Source organism: Rhinolophus ferrumequinum, chromosome X (genome assembly GCF_004115265.2).
Source record: "Rhinolophus ferrumequinum isolate MPI-CBG mRhiFer1 chromosome X, mRhiFer1_v1.p, whole genome shotgun sequence".
NCBI lineage: Eukaryota > Metazoa > Chordata > Mammalia > Chiroptera > Rhinolophidae > Rhinolophus > Rhinolophus ferrumequinum.
The window spans coordinates 99798361-99813608 of NC_046284.1; the positions used below are offsets into that span (position 1 = coordinate 99798361).

Consider the following 15248-nt stretch of genomic DNA (forward strand, 5'->3'; position numbering starts at 1 on the left):
AGGTTTGCAATAATATAGATTGCAGTTATAATAATGTAAATTCTGGTTAAAAGAGTTTATCTATGCAACATATAGAAGTTAAATGAATGTGGCAATTAATAACAAATCAGATCCCTTCTTTCTGGAAATAAATCATGTCTAGGTTGAGTTCGTATGTTACAATTGTGAAAGAAAGGAGGAAAGTAAGAAATACTTTTTGCAGCCTTGTCCTTAATAAACATTAATTGAATGCATCGATGTTTTCCTTAAAAGGCTATACTTACTTGAGATTACTTGAGGAGTCAAAATACACCTTTTCTCAGGATATAAAATTGCTAGATAATTTGCAGATACAATAAAGTGAAGGATCTCCATCCAGGTGATTGACAGTCCTCAGGTGGTTGAAGCAGTGGGAGGGATTTGTGTTAGGATATTAACATCTAAGTTACAATTAAGTTGGTAGGAGTCCTCGCACTGCCTGGAGACCAGAGATTTTTTTCAGTACAGATAAGGTTTTTCTGAGAACTTAAAGGAAATAAAATTTGCAGCAGTGATTGATAAGCACTGAGTTCATTGAAAAAAGAATTTACCTCTATTTTTGCCCTTTGGTTTTCTAGAACTCTTGCTATATATTATGTTTTTACTGATCGTTAATAAGCTTTGTTCTGAAGTATGTTATAAATCAGAAAAGTGCAATAGTCATAAATATAGATAACCACTACTTATATCAAGAAATAGAAAATTCATGCACTTGATTTTTACTGCAATCTCTTTCCTCTTACACTGAAAATCTAAGTTCCTAATGACCTTAATATAATTACATATTTGGTTTATCCTAGGATATATAATGGTTCCAAGATCACAGTTCTTGAGATATTTTAATAAAACAAAGTCAGTAATTTGCGATTAGTAATGATTTCTGCATTTTATTTTGGTATTATATATTTATAGACATTGGCTACCCCCGCTGGTGATCAGGCCGCTCTCAATTACCTGTCTGAAGACAGCCTTTCTCTGCAGCTGTGTATTTCTTATCCCATCTGGAGCTTGTGCCATCAGACGTTATGTCTGCCGTGTTTTTTCTGCTGTGGCAAATCAGTTTTCTTTTTGAACTGCTTGTTCCTAGTCTTGGTTGCTGATGTGGATCTTTCATTTGTTCTTCATTGTAGACTGTGTGCTGGCTCTTAAAATGCTTTCTCCCTGGCTCTCTGCTTTCATTTCTTTCTTCCTCAGTTCCTATGCTCTTAAATCACAATATCTTCCAAAGTTTGAGATGAAAGAATCATGAGATTATTACAATAGGCGATAGTGTTCATTTGGGCCTAGTCGCTAATAGAGCTGGCTCTGGAATCAAACAAATATGTACAAGCTTGACCATGAACTGAACCTCATTTTCCTATCTACCTACCTATTTTCAAAAGTTTTCAATACATGTCAGCCGTTGTAGTATTTCTTCTACTATATAAATGCGCCGTGTAAATATTGACTATTTCTACTTTGTTTAATGCTGGTTATCAAGTGCCTGGGACATATTAGGCACTAAAATATTTGCTTAACGAATCAAGATAAAATTGAATATGGAAAGCATAATTTCTGAAATTGGCATTCCCTTCTCTCCCCCCACCCCCAAAAGGAATACATATATGCTGGGGGAGACATGACACATTGGTTTTAAAAAAATAAAATACAGGAGTTTCCAGTGACTCTCATATTATGATCGGATGTGAAAAAAGAAAGAAAGAAATATAGTATGGTAATGGAAATGGTGCCCAACACCCTCTTTGTTGATACTAGAAGTACATATGTTTTTCAGATCAAATCTGTGCTGTTCCGCTCTGGGAAACATAATTTAGATGAGACGTTGAAAAAACTGGAGCCTGTCTGGAAAGTAATTGATGACTTTAGGGTGTATTAGCTGTCTTCAAATATTCAAAGAGCTGTTCAGTGGGGGAAAAAATGAAGCATATTATTATGAAGTTGAGTAGAAAGGAAAGGAAGACAGGTATCCAATTTAAAACAAATCAACCAACCAACATGGTCACAGTTAACTATGGCCAAAGATAGGGAGGCGTCATCTTGAAGTAGTGAGTTCTCTTTCACTGGGGTGTGGTATAGAGGCTTAACATGCATTTTAAAAATGCTATGGAGAGGTTTGGGACACATATTAGGAATTGGAGACTATTAGGGCTCTTTACAGTATTCTCATTTGACCCTTAGCAGTTCCTACGAGTGTTTCAGAGGCCATCTCCAGGGTGAAAAGGGAGCCCGAAGGCCTCCCACCTCCACCACCACCACCACCACCATCATCATTCCTTTAGCTCGATAGTTCACTTCTCATGTTTCACGTTGGGCTTCTGTGTCACAGTCCATTTGAAGCAGCAGTTTCCTTTCAATCCCGAGAACCTTTGTTCCTGTGTACTTCTCATAGGTCCTTGGAACAATGCTGTTGTTATTTTTTATGCTAGTTGAATGTGTAGAGGTGAAATGATCATGTTGCACAGAATATGGTTCTCTAGCATCAGTCTACAAAGTCCGTAAACTCCAGAAATATCAATATATTTCTTAATATATTAAGATTATGTTAAACTTCGTCCATTTCTAGCATATGGACACAGTTGAATTAGCAAATACAAAATGAAAAAATGATGATAAATGGGTAGGCATGCTAACATGCCTTGGTGTACAGCAAATAGTAAGAAGCAGATGGCGCAGTCTGAGTAACGCCTTGACAGGAGTTTCTGCAGCCAACTGGTGCTACACACCTGTTAACCTGGAAGGAGCTTCATGTAGGGGAAAAGCTACTGTCTATCCATATTTCTTACCACAAAAAAAAAAGAGATGTTTTATTCCATTCATTGTAACGTCTCCTTTGCAATAAATTCAGCTTACAGCTTCTTCCTAGTTTCCACACAGGCTTTGTCTCAAAATAACATTGTCTTTGAAAATGCCATCTAATTGGATAATATGAACTATTTCATCAAGGCAGTATAAAGTTGTCTTTCACAAATTTTGTCCCAGTTCATGGGGTTTAATGATCTATAGTGACTATTTCTATATTGATTTGCTTTTGTTTTTTATATTGTTTTCTCAAGGTCTTTGTGAGTGGTGTCTAGCAATGTCTTCCTTAATGTTCTGAATGATTAAAAACCCTTGATCTTAACAATTCTAGTAAATTCTGGTTATAGACACCAATGCTAATCTTTCATATCTAATTGATATAAAAAATCTGCTAACTTTTTTTAAAGTCATGGACTTTTATCACTATCAGACAGATGGGCAAAACCTCTGAGCACTAGACATGCATGACTTGCTTCGGAATTCTTTGCTGAATGAACAGAAAATACAGAAATGGATGATTTTGCCTCTTACACAGCTTATATATCTTTGATAATGCTCATTTTGCATTATGTATTAGTTCACTTATGCCCGTTTTAATAGTAGAAGACATAATTTCATCTTTTGCATGTCAAAATGACCTTTAAGTCAGAAACAGCCTCACACCTTAAGTTCAATTTAAATTTGAATTTGGAAGCCCTACTAATGTAATAATGTGAACTTTCAAAATTTTTACAAAGCTTATTAATCTAAACTTTAACATAAGGTAAAAAAGAATAAGCATTAATTCCTTACTTGATAGGAGAGCTAGAATTTATGAGCTGCCAAGTAAAGTAGGTGAATTCACTTATAAAACTTTATTTTTAAACTTCCACATTTTGGGAAATGGATGGCAAATAGATTTCCACTATATGGAGCATGCAGCAGTGGGAAAATGTATTATGGCCTGTGAAAGATATTCCAGCCTCCCATGAGACTGAGGCTTTTAGAATCAACATGTGATAAAATTGATCTGAACTTTATCTCTGATGCTGGAGACATGGGGCAGACTGTGATTGCTCTGAAGTAAGCTAAAAAACAGAACAAATGGTGTCATTTAGCAGTGGTTGGAGAGTCACCCCTTCTTCATTCAGGGAAAAGACTATTATTGAGAATCCAGATTGAGAAAACACCCCATCAACAGTAAAGAAGGTTGGGAAAATGTTTTATCATAACACATCTTGAAGTTTCTACTTAAGGCTGTTCTACATGAATATTTGAAAAGAGGAGATGTCAAATATAAAAGCGCAAGAGGCCCCCAGGGTTTAGTATCTTTATTTGCGTTAAGGTTTCTCATAAATAATTCTATTTGGGGATATAGGCTTAAAAGGCAGCTGCTTAGGTTTCTGGTATATATGTAATAAATGTGACTCTTTTTAATATCAAAGTTCCCCTTAGGATAGTAAGTGCATTTATTTTAAAGAAATATAAAAATAAAATGAATAAAATATTTCAGGTACCTCAGATCATTGCAAATTAGTCATCAAGTCTGTCTGAGTTTTTCTTGGATTATATGAATAACGCCTTGGGAGAGAGTGAAACTCACCAAAGTACGTTTCTGAGAACTGGGGGTGGGAAAGTTTTCAGAAAGGAGCAACCCATGGGAAGAATTTTTCTGCTGTCAAGTAATTCATCTTAACAGATGAAAAGCTGATTTTCAATCAGTTTAAGGTAATGGAAGATGTCAGATTTCCAGGCGTTTTTTGTGTTCAATAGCCCACTTATCCTGCTAGAGAACACCCTAGGAATAACAAGTGAATCATAAGGTAGAGTGACATTCAAATGCACTTGTTTTCTTCAATATTGATATTCTTCTCTTAAAATTATATGTCTAGAGAAGCTTTTCCTTAGAACAAGTCTGTTAGGGTCAGAAAAAATAAATAATGGTGTCAAATACGAAGTGAGATTGCCTCAGCAAGATTTCAAGAACTCCTTGGCTGGAGAAATGGGGCCTAAAAAAAGACTACTGGATCCCCTCAGAAACCCTGCATATGATCAAAATAAAGGTGGGGTACAATCAGAAGCTACAGATGTGGGAATCCTCACAAGTAGTTTTCTTCCAAGGCCTCGCAACTGAATATTGCTGACAGTATAGTAATTCTTTCACACAAAAGGACTGAGCCTCTCAGGACGGATAATTTTCTCAGTTTACGGTGTGTGTGATGATTTTGTAAAGTGTAAAAAAGTTAAGGGCAGGAGCTGGATAATCCTAGAAGGTAACTTCTGGAAGTTCAATCAGCCAAGTAGCATCTGCAAAGTGGACAGAAGTCAGTGGACAGCAGTCAACTCGAGTGTCTCTCTACCCTCCTTGTATTCCTAGAACCTAGTTTATAGTGCAGGGTTCAGAAGAGACTCTATTATAATTATAAATAATGAATAAATGAAAGAGTACACAGATGAATATGTCTCTGGGATTTCAGGACACTTGGGTCCATGCATCCTGCACAGCTGTCTCCTGTACTTCTGAATTCATCAAAGAAGAGAGCTTGTTCCTTTGTTAGTTTTCTGTAACGTCTTAGCGTAGAAAACTAGAACAGATAATTGTAATAGAAAATACAGTGAATGAAAATTCAGAAGACTAAGGCCAAATGATTTAAATATTTTGAGTTCTTACCTGCAGAAGGGGCTGGCAGTACTTCTTTTCTCTGCTTATTATGTTCCCAAAGAGTGCTGGCCAAGAAATACATCACCACACGATATATAGCCATACTGAATACAGTCTCCAGTGTCTTCCTCCCCCTGCAAACATGGTGCGAACATGGTGATCTCCTGAAATCTACAGGATAGTTCAGTAGATAAGCACGTGATTCGGTTTGAATTCCATCTTTGCTACTTACCAGCTCCATAATGGTCATTCCATTGCTCATCTGTAAAATGGTGTTAACATAATTTCTATGAGGATTAAGTAACTAATACATGCAAAGTGCCTAGAATAGTGTCTGGCTTGTTGTAAATGCTCTATAAATCCCAACTATTGTAGTTATTATTAATTATTATTACATATTTGTTCTTGTGCGTTACTTAAACCCATAGGTGATCACCACTACCGTGTTTCCCAGAAAATAAGACCTAGCTTGACAATCAGCTCTAAAGTGTCTTTTGAAGCAGAAATTAATATAATATCCAGTATTATATTATTATTATTATTACCATCATTATTATTATTATGTTGTATTATATTATACCCAGTCTTATAGTAAAATAAAACTGGGTCTCTTATTAATTTTTGCTCCAAAAGATTCATTGGAGCTGATTGTCCGGCTAGGTCTTATTTTCGGGGAAACACAATATCTATATAATGAAATCTAACTCCCAAGCATGGAATACTACTTTCTTAAAATCTAGCCCATGGTTCCAGTTCTAGCTTCATCTTCCACAGCTCCTGACTGCACATCTTATACTTTGGCAATCTCATCCCATCTCTAATTCCTCCTATGGACCACCCACCCTATTTTATACCTCTGCACCCTTTCATAGAGTGTTCACTCCACCTAGAATGTCTTCCTGTTGCCCTGACACAATTCCTGTCTATTCTCTGAGACTACCAAATGTATGGTCAGTCCTCACCTTGTGCCATTAGGTAAATACAGGAAGGCTGGCTTTCTAAGCTCTAGGAGTGATTTTTCCATGGTGGTACATGGCAAACCCATGACATAGCTTCTGCCATCAGTCATGTCTCCCCTAGTCGCAACTCTTGGGGCCATTTGACAAGATGACCTCCTTGTAGAACTGACTCTGGGTGGTAAACACACAATGTGATATGCAGTGGTACCTCAGTTTTCGAACGTCTCCATTGACAAACATTTCTGTTTACGAATGCCGGAAATTTTATGGATCTATGGTGTCGTTAGATAGTAAAATTCAGGCTAAATTTGCAGTTTTAAGGGTTGATTTTAAATGTCTGAAACGGATGAATCCATTTTGCCTTACTTTCTGTGGGGAAACCGTGCCTCGGTTTTTGAACGTTTCAAAACTCGAGCAGTCTTCCGGAATGGATTACGTTCGAAAACCGAGGTACCACTGTATAGAGATGTTGTATTACAGAATTGTACACTTGAAATCTATGTAACTTTACTAACCATTGTCACTCCAATAAACTTTATTGAAAAGAAAAGATGACCTCCTTGTTGCATATAGTGTGCTAAGCCTTTCTTTCAGTGGCCTATTCAACCAGGGTGGGTTTTTGGTTGTTGTAGAATTTGCTGTTATGCTGATCTTTTTTTCCTGGAATTCGTTCAAGAAAGAGTGGAAACTACTACAAATTCATCTGACGTAGTTAGGGATATATAATAGTCATCAGTGTTTTTAGAAAATGCTTTTTCACTCTTTCCCATTGTGTTTCCCATCCCAAAGATTTTATTCAGATTAAAATATAAAATGGAATAGAGAGCATTTTGAATGTAAAGGAGTATTGGGAGATGGTAACACAATGGTGGCACAATAGGCGATGAAACCCTGTCTGAAGCTCAGAAACAAAGAGAATACCTTTGCTAATTTTTACTTGCATCATTAAGGAAAGAACAAAGTGTCCTTGGGTAGTTCACCATTTCCCAGTAATTCTCCACCTTACATAGAAGCAAACTTGGGTACTGCCAGATTTTCAGTGGGAATCACAAACATCTGTCTGTCATCTGTGCGTGTGTGTGTGCATGAATTAAGGATTTTCTTGAAAGAATGATGGGATATCATAACTTCAGAAGTATTGCTTTACGTCATATATACTTTATGTGTAGGTTCCACAGTAAGGAAACAGATGGGTACATTTTGTTTCATTTAGTTTTATTTAGTTTGTTAATTCAAGACACTAAAGGAAGATTTGATATTTAAACCAAAAACACTTCCTTAAAATAGTTTTGTTTGATGAATACACATAAAGTTATGGTTTAATGAAAAAGTCACATATTTCATTTATTAAATGTTGAGGTAAAACTTTTGATCAGTTATTTCAACACGATGAAATTTTAAGAAACTTTCCTGAATTTTAATTTTTGTCACTTCTGAAATTAAGATAATTATAACTAGTTACCAAGGTTGTTTTGGTGCATGATTTAATGTTAAAGTGCTTTTGAAAATGTAAAATGCTGCATAAATATCATTGTGGTGCTTTAGCTTTGTTCCAAACACACTGGGGAAAATAGTAAAGTGATAGCACAGTTCCAACGTTCTCATCCCTTACCAATCGTATATTATTAACCTTGGTGAAAGTATTTAAATATTTTTGCCTCACTTCTTCAGAATACAAGATTATACTTAGCGTTCCTTAGAATCTAGTGATATGCAATTGCCAGATACTCCCTTTAGCCACTGAAATGTTCACTGCCGATGCTTTTAATAGAACTAACCCAGATATAATTAAGCAGGTAGAAATAAAGACAATGAACATGTAGAAAGAATCTAGTATATTCCAGATTTCGTGCTCACTTAATTGTATGATCTAAGTTAAATCTCCTCTATAATGCCCAGGTGAAAGAAATGTCAGTTCTCTTTATTTTTCTAAATCAAAGTGCGTATGCTGTTAAAGCCCTACTTACCAGGGCAGACAGAAATACAAGCTATTATATTTTTGACTGTCCAGTCCCTTCTCTGGAGTTTCCCCAAAATCTGGTGGGTATATGTTGTATTGGGGGAACAAGGAGAGGACTATTCCCTTTAATCCAACATTGTCTAAGTAATTTGATTTATTCTGTGGGGAAGCTACTCCCTCCTTCTCTAGTCAATGAGGGTAGACGGATCCTTTCCCATTGGCTATTCCCAAGGCCTAGAAGGATTTTCATTATCAATACATTCTCTCACTCTTTCGCTCTCTTCCAATTTTGAGTGGGGGTCCATGATTTACTTAAAATAACAACTATAACAGTAAAATTTCTGAAAGAGCTGTCAGTAGAACAATAACTAACTAATTGTTAGTTAGTGTCTTTGTGCAATCAGCTTTTAGGATACAGTTTCATAACTTCTAAATTTGGGAGAAAAATTGCACTGCACATTTTCTTGAGTCTGTTACACCTGAAAAGAGCTTAGGAATCTTTTTCCTCTAAAACAACTTCCTGGAGAAACTGGTTTTCCTCTGTTCCTCCCCTCATATCTTTATGTATTCCTCTACTCTTCTTCAACTGAGTGTCTGAATTAGAGGCCTGGGCAAAATGTTTTATTGTTGGAATTATTAATATTTCAATATTTTACATTACCTTAATTTTCTCTTTTCCCCAGGCATTTTGAAATGTTGTGATAACATGAAAAATGTATGACTTTCTCCAATGAAAAATTAATTAACAATTGCTTTTATTCTTTGATGAACAGCTTTATGGCTGAATTATTACTAGGTGCTGTTTTAGGTTTGTTTGTTGGTTTGTTTGTTTTCTTAGTTAGATGGTTAAATAATGCTAAATTAGATTACTTTTGGATTAATGCTGAATTAGTTTGTACCTCGGTTGCCAAACAGTGGTCTATTTCATTTTTTGTTGATTATTGTTGTTTAATTTATGATTCCGTGAAAAATTAAGTGCAATTTGGATTATTGTCATTAAGAGTCATTTAGAAGGAAACTGACTTCAAATGATGTCATGAATCCAGTTTTAAAATTAGAGATGTCTATTTTTATGGAAGAAAAGTAAGGAGAAAAAAAATGAATGAATACTTTGCTTTTGAGGGTTTTTTTTTTTATTCTTGAGTTAGGCTGAAGGCCAGATCTGTAATTGCTCATGTATATGCTTTCAAAAATTTGCTCAAGGAAATCTGGATGAATTTTCCCAAAGGCAATTCAAGGCTAGCCATTGAAAACTTATTTTCCTTCATAAGTATTGGTGAGTATAATAGTTTCCCTGTGTGGGGGCTATGCTGAACAATGTATTGAGAGCTGAAGCTCCAGGCAAAAGTAAACTTGTGGTTTTCAAAGATACTGGGATTAGCTTGTTTACCAAGTTACTATTTTGTTAAAGCAGCTGCATTTGCAGAATATATAAACCTTACATTTTAAGCTTAGAAACTTCCTTTCCTGCATATTCTAACAAGTCCAGTAATTCTCTACCTTTGTTGTTGATTAGAATTTCATCAGAGCCTTAAAAATTTTAAAGATGCCTGGGTCCCATCTTGGAAGATTCTGATTTAATTGGATGGAAAGGAAGTCTGATCAGTGGGAGGTTTTAAAGCTCCCCAGGTATTTGTAATGTGCAGGAAATGTTGCAAAACCAGTGAACTTGTAAACAGCCTACCATTGCCTATACAAAAGCCAGGACAGTCAAAGGATATTTGGAAAGAAGAATAAACAAATGAAAACCCCAATGTCAACAAAGCAGCACTTCATAAGCATACCACTAAATATGATTGAAAAACTTGATATGCTGATGTTTTGTTACAAAATACGTAGAAGAATTAATTATAATGTAGTAAAACCGGTATGCTATTTAAAACAAATAGGAATAGTCCATTGGTAGATCATATAGCATAATCCTTAGTATAGGAAATTGTCATTCAGTTTATATGGTAAATGTACATTGCTTTTGTAACAAAAAGACAAAAGTAGTGTTATTTTCTTAAATTATTTTTAAAACTTGGCTATTTAGAAATTAATGAAATAAGAAAACCACACATTAAAACTTCCGGGGCTGGCCGGTTGGCTCAGTGGATTAGAGCGCAGTGCTCATGACACCCAGGTTGCTGATTCGATTCCCACATGGGCCAGTGAACTGTGCCCCCCACAACTAGATTGAAAACAACTTGACTTGGAGCTGATGGGTCCTGGCAAAACACACTGTTCCCCAATATTCCTCAATAAAAATTAAAAATAAAATAAAATAAAAAAAACTTCCAGGATAAGAACAGAGCTGTAACAAAAAAAAGAAAAAATTTATAGCCTTAAGTGCTTTTATATTTGAGAGAAAAGAGAAAATAAGAAAACTAAACATTTGAGTTTGTAAGAAACAAAAAAGCAATAGAAGAAATACCTTCAAAAATATTTAGTAGACAAAAGCTTTCAAACATCAAAGTATGAATTATTTTCTGTTTAAAAAATTCCAAATCACAGTAATTTTAAAACTTCTGCATTCATGTTCTAAAGCTTGCGTAGCCTTGATTAAGAAATTTGAAAAAAATAAAAGTATGAAGAGTGAAAAACCTCAGTATTATATTGGGGAAGGGGTTGGGAGGGCTTTGGATGTGACAAAAATTACTCTAAAGTTCATCTGTCAGCAATATTGGTGAGACATAATTAGAAAATGTTGAAAACCTTAAATGGAAGGTTTCATTTGCCCATCTCGATATTATAATGTAAAGTAAAAATCCCACTAAAAGAAAATACAGATAAGTTTAAGAAGGAAGTCCCAAAATACTATACTCAAGTATATGTAATAAAAAATGACATTTCAAATCAGTGGGTAAAGATGGATTATCAAGCAAGTGGTTCTGGTAATCATAAAAAGACAGAGCCATGCTTCACATAATGCAGTAAATTAAATTTTAGCTAGATAAAATATCCAAATAAATAACCTTAAGAAGCCCAAAGAACAGAAAAACAATAAGTATTTCTACAATGAGATGACAAAAACTACTTCCTCTAGAAGTGGCAAGAAAATCTAAGTTGTAAATGGAAAATACAGAGATATTTTTTAAAATCTGTACATAAAAAACAATAAACTGAAATTGAATCTTACAAATCAATTAAGAAAAGGAGCAGCACTGCCTAATTTAAAAAAATATATGGAGCAAAGAATTGATATAAAATCCAAAGGCATGTGAGAAAATGTTCAACCTTACCTAAATAAATGAAAATAAAAATAACTTGTCTTTTTTATCTCGTACACTGACAGGAAACTGAATTGGTATATTTCAGGAGAGCAATTTTGTAATATCCATCAGAATCCTGAACAGTGTGTATCCACTTAACTTAGCAATTGCATTTCTAGAGAACTATCCCAAGGAATACTTAAGTCTATGTGCAAAGATTGAGTTATACAAATACCTATTATTTTTATAATGAAAAAGAAAGTAACACAATGACCATCAGTAGAAGACTTGAAAAAAATATTATGACATATCTTTGAAGAAGATAAATTTAAAGGAAAGTTTTAGAAGCAATTACGTTGATATTAAAGGAATTCCAAATACATTAGTGAAAAAAATGGACTGTAAATATGTAGTATGCATACATATAATGTTATAATATGATCTCATTTATATGTGAGTATATATAAAAAATATAAATCTTTGTTATCTCCAAAAACTGGATTTATAATTTTAATTCTCCCATTTTTGTTTATCGGGATTTTCAAAAATGTGTAGTGAATATTAATAAATGAAATTGTGTGAAGCAATGTTTTAAATTATTATCTACAGATAGGTTAACCTAAAAATAAAAGGCAAAGGTGAGAGGCAACAATGGTTTATTTGAGATCCAAAAGAATGGTTATTTGGGAAGCACTGATTCAGACAGAAAACCAAATAGTGTTCTGATTAGGAGGTGAAGGTGAGGGGTATTTATGAGACAGGGAAGGGCAATAATTACATGAATAGAAGGAAGAACTTCTATGGTTGTTAATAAGCTAAAATAGGAATTTCTATAGGTGCAAATAAGCCTAACATCGTGGTGCTAATACTAAAGAATGGCTTTAATTTTCAAAAGTCCAGTAGTCATAATGTCAGCTTTCCTGTTAGCTTTGCAAACCGTTGTTTGGGATACAATGTTGCTTTAGGCTCAGTCCAAAGGTTACTTTATGCAGTTTTAACATTCCAAAGGTTTGAGAGTAAGATGCAGAACAGTTTCTCTGGGATGGCAGTTCAGACTCCATTTTGAAGTGACTCAGTTTATATTGTTTTTCACACATGGTTAAAGTACTTTTTATTTCACAAGTTCTTTTATTTAAACATACTGTGTCCCTTTCCCATTTGTCACTCCTCAGCCGGATACTTTTGGTCATTTTATTTTTTTAATGCTTACCTTTTTCAAATCTTTAATAACATGTTCATATTTCTAATCTTTGCTTTTCTTCTTTTCATTGTGTAGTCTTTCTCCTATGAAAGATGAAAAATTAAGTTGTTTTCATACATTCCACATACTTCTACTGATTACTTTCTTATTTTAAATGCAATCCATAAATCTTTATTTTTTTTTTCTTTTTTAAGCAGTCAGCAGTGACTTTAAATTCCTCACATGGTAAATGGAGATTTTCATGGCCCTACGTGTTTCTTCAGCTCTATTGACTTTCTTCTCCCAAATTCTGTAAACTCTACTTTTATGTACAGTTGCATTTCTTCTTTGTTCCCTAACTATAATTAGGTCTCTTATGTTTTGTCAGATTCATTCTCAAAATTGAAAACATAAACAGTATGCACATGATTATGGCACCATAAATATAGTTTATTGTAGAACCAACTATGGTGTTGGGCTTACATTTCCTTTCCTACAGTTCCAATGACAGGCTACCTCTGCCACTTGAAAGGGAATGTTCAAGTTCAAATGGATTCTCTTATCTTTGCTCCACTAATCTCTCAAATTCAAATAACACTGCAGAGGTTTCTGAGTCTCCAGAGTCTTTATCTCCCAGATCTCTTTCTTTCCTTCTGTCCCTCCCCCGCCCTCTATATCTTTGTCGCTGTCTCTCTATTTCTAGTTCTCTCTGGAGCTTGTGTGTACCCACCCACACCTCTTAGGAGGTAGAAGAGGATCCTATTAAAAGGACAGGAAGAGGGGAAACTTCTTTGAGAACACTGATACTTGAATGATGTCTTACCTCATCATGTTCCTTTTGGGGAAATTTTTTGTTTTGTAGTTTTTGATTTAGGTGTTTGTTTATATATTTTTAAACCATTTTATTTAAAAAAAAATTTTTTTAAGACTGTTTTTTAGAGCAGTTTTAGTTTCACAGAAAAATTAAGGGAAGGTACAGAGTTCCCATATACCTCCTGCCCCTACACATGTATAACTTCTCCCATTATCAGTATCTCTGGCCAGAGTGGTCCAGTTGTTACAACTGATGAACCTACATTGACACATCATAACCATTCAAAGTGGATAAGTCCACACTAGGATTCACTCCTAGTGTCCTACATGCAGTGAGTTTAGATACATGTCTAATGGTATGTATCTATCATTATAATGTACAGAGTATTTTTACTGTCCTGAAAATCCTGTGCTCTGCCGACTTGTTCCTCTACCCCCGACCTCCCAAACTCTGACAGCCATTGACATGTTTTACTGTCAAGTTTTTACTGTCAATTTTTTACATGTTTTACTGTCAACCATTGTCATGTTTGACATGTTTGACATGTTTAACCATTACAGTCTTCAGAGTTTTGTCTTTTCTAGAATGTCATATAGTTGGAATAGTTGGAATCATACAGTCTATAGCCTTTTTAGATGGGCTTCTTTCACTTAGTAATATGCATTTCAGCTTCTTCTATATTGTCTCATAGCTTGATAGCTTATTTCTTTATAGTGCTGAGTAATAGCCCATTGTTTGGATGTACCAGAGTTTATTTATCTACTCACGTACTGAAGGGTATCTTGGTTACTTCCAAGTTTGGGCAGTTATGAATAAAGCAGCTATGAACATTCATGGGAAGGCTTTTGTGTAGACAGAAGTTTTCAACTCCTTTGGATAAATACCAAGGAGCATGACTATTGGATCACATAGTAATATACTTAGTTGTATTAGAAACCTCCAAACTGTCTTCCAAAGTGGCTGTGCCCTTTTACATTTCCACCAGCAATGAGTGACAGTTCCTGTTGCTCCACATCCTCACCAGCATTTGGTGTTGTCATTGTTCCAGATTTTGGAACACTCAACCTTTAATAATGTATTATCTCATCCTATTCCTTTGGGGGGGATTTTTTTTTCCTTTTGTAGTTCGGGATTTTCTTTTTTCTTTTTTCTGGTGCGTTGCAGAGTAGGGAAGAAGAAGAGGGTCAAACACCTTCTTGGGAATCTGGAGTTTAAGTCAGAAGAAATATCAGAAGGATGTTTTAAAAAGAGAGATGTATAATATTGAATTTAAGGTATCAACTATATCATGCTGCGATGTGCACTCTTTGCTGTTACTGCCAAATCCTCAGTAAATGTCTACCACAGTGTAAAAGACTGACTCAGACATATATAGTTAGTAGCCAATTATTTTATGTGTGTAGAAGAGAAACAAATAATAGATCAATTCCATCTAACAAAGACAAGAACAGGATTTATGTAAGAGAAAGAGGATAGAGAAGAAAAAAATCAGACATTTGAAAATGACGAGGTTTATTTTCTTTTCCGTAGGAAAGGTGCTTATCAGATGGCAGCAAGCAGAATGATCATTATCAGTATCTACTAACCAGATTACCAGAAATATACCTGTTAGCCAATTTGCCCGCCCCCACACACACCCAAACAAAGAAACTTCATAGCTTCATTTAGCTTGTTGCACCAAGT

At 34.9% G+C, this 15248-nt stretch overlaps 1 protein-coding gene across 6 annotated transcripts in view; it reads left to right on the forward strand.

Annotated features, from left to right (window-relative positions):
- DMD (dystrophin) overlaps positions 1–15248 on the forward strand; it is a 2143628-nt gene that overhangs the window by 356844 nt on the left and 1771536 nt on the right. The window lies entirely within an intron of this gene.